Genomic DNA, 2,500 nt, shown 5'->3' on the forward strand with positions numbered 1-2,500 from the left:
AAAACTGGCCATTTTTGGCTGCGCGAGCGAGCAGCGAGCGGCGGACAGCGAGCGAAGCGAGAGGCATCACCGTCCCTGCTATACGAAAGCCCCATCCAGCCCTGTGCCACCCGGGGGGTTCCAGGGTGCTGAGATGGCTGACATTTTGCTCCGCTCAAGATGGTCACCGCGCAACGCAAAAACAGGCCAAAAACTGGCCAAAACGGGCCAAAACTGGCCATTTTTGGCTGCGCGAGCGAGCGGCGAGCGGCGGACAGCGAGCGAAGCGAGAGGCAGCACCGTCCCTGCTATACGAAAGCCCCATCCAGCCCTGTGCCACCCAGGGGGTTCCAGGGTGCTGAGATGGCTGACATTTTGCTCCGCTCACGACGGTCACCGCGCGACGCAAGAACAGGCCAAAAACTGGCCAAAACGGCCCAAAAACGGGCCAAAACTGGCCATTTTTGGCTGCGCGAGCGAGCGGCGAGCGGCGGACAACGAGCGAAGCGAGAGGCAGCACCATCCCTGCTATACGAAAGCCCCATCCAGCCCTGTGCCACCCGGGGGGTTCCAGGGTGCTGAGATGGCTGACATTTTGCTCCGCTCACGACGGTCACCGCGCGACGCAAGAACAGCCCAAAAACAGGCCAAAACGGCCCAAAAACGGGACAAAACTGGCCATTTTTGGCTGCGCGAGCGAGCGGCGAGCGGCGGACAGCGAGCTAAGCGAGAGGCAGCACCGTCCCTGCTATACGAAAGCCCCATCCAGCCCTGTGCCACCCGGGGGGTTCCAGGGTGCTGAGATGGCTGACATTTTGCTCCGCTCACGACGGTCACCGCGCGACGCAAGAACAGCCCAAAAACAGGCCAAAACGGCCCAAAAACGGGCCAAAACTGGCCATTTTTGGCTGCGCGAGCGAGCAGCGAGCGGCGGACAGCGAGCGAAGCGAGAGGCATCACCGTCCCTGCTATACGAAAGCCCCATCCAGCCCTGTGCCACCCGGGGGGTTCCAGGGTGCTGAGATGGCTGACATTTTGCTCCGCTCAAGATGGTCACCGCGCAACGCAAAAACAGGCCAAAAACTGGCCAAAACGGGCCAAAACTGGCCATTTTTGGCTGCGCGAGCGAGCGGCGAGCGGCGAACAGCGAGCGAAGCGAGAGGCAGCACCGTCCCTGCTATACGAAAGCCCCATCCAGCCCTGTGCCACCCGGGGGGTTCCAGGGTGCTGAGATGGCTGACATTTTGCTCCGCTCACGACGGTCACCGCGCGACGCAAGAACAGGCCAAAAACTGGCCAAAACGGCCCAAAAACGGGCCAAAACTGGCCATTTTTGGCTGCACGAGCGAGCGGCGAGCGGCGGACAGCGAGCGAAGCGAGAGGCAGCACCGTCCCTGCTATACGAAAGCCCCATCCAGCCCTGTGCCACCCGGGGGGTTCCAGGGTGCTGAGATGGCTGACATTTTGCTCCGCTCACGACGGTCACCGCGCGACGCAAGAACAGCCCAAAACGGCCCAAAAACGGGACAAAACTGGCCATTTTTGGCTGCGCGAGCGAGCGGCGAGCGGCGGACAGCGAGCGAAGCGAGAGGCAGCACCGTCCCTGCTATACGAAAGCCCCATCCAGCCCTGTGCCACCCGGGGGGTTCCAGGGTGCTGAGATGGCTGACATTTTGCTCCGCTCACGACGGTCACCGCGCGACGCAAGAACAGCCCAAAAACAGGCCAAAACGGCCCAAAAACGGGCCAAAACTGGCCATTTTTGGCTGCGCGAGCGAGCAGCGAGCGGCGGACAGCGAGCGAAGCGAGAGGCATCACCGTCCCTGCTATACGAAAGCCCCATCCAGCCCTGTGCCACCCGGGGGGTTCCAGGGTGCTGAGATGGCTGACATTTTGCTCCGCTCAAGATGGTCACCGCGCAACGCAAAAACAGGCCAAAAACTGGCCAAAACGGGCCAAAACTGGCCATTTTTGGCTGCGCGAGCGAGCGGCGAGCGGCGAACAGCGAGCGAAGCGAGAGGCAGCACCGTCCCTGCTATACGAAAGCCCCATCCAGCCCTGTGCCACCCGGGGGGTTCCAGGGTGCTGAGATGGCTGACATTTTGCTCCGCTCACGACGGTCACCGCGCGACGCAAGAACAGGCCAAAAACTGGCCAAAACGGCCCAAAAACGGGCCAAAACTGGCCATTTTTGGCTGCGCGAGCGAGCGGCGAGCGGCGGACAGCGAGCGAAGCGAGAGGCAGCACCGTCCCTGCTATACGAAAGCCCCATCCAGCCCTGTGCCACCCGGGGGGTTCCAGGGTGCTGAGATGGCTGACATTTTGCTCCGCTCACGACGGTCACCGCGCGACGCAAGAACAGGCCAAAAACTGGCCAAAACGGCCCAAAAACGGGACAAAACTGGCCATTTTTGGCTGCGCGAGCGAGCGGCGAGCGGCGGACAGCGAGCGAAGCGAGAGGCAGCACCGTCCCTGCTATACGAAAGCCCCATCCAGCCCTGTGCCACCCGGGGGGTTCCAG

This window comes from Musa acuminata, unplaced genomic scaffold, assembly GCF_036884655.1.
Source record: "Musa acuminata AAA Group cultivar baxijiao unplaced genomic scaffold, Cavendish_Baxijiao_AAA HiC_scaffold_1136, whole genome shotgun sequence".
NCBI classification, from domain to species: domain Eukaryota; kingdom Viridiplantae; phylum Streptophyta; class Magnoliopsida; order Zingiberales; family Musaceae; genus Musa; species Musa acuminata.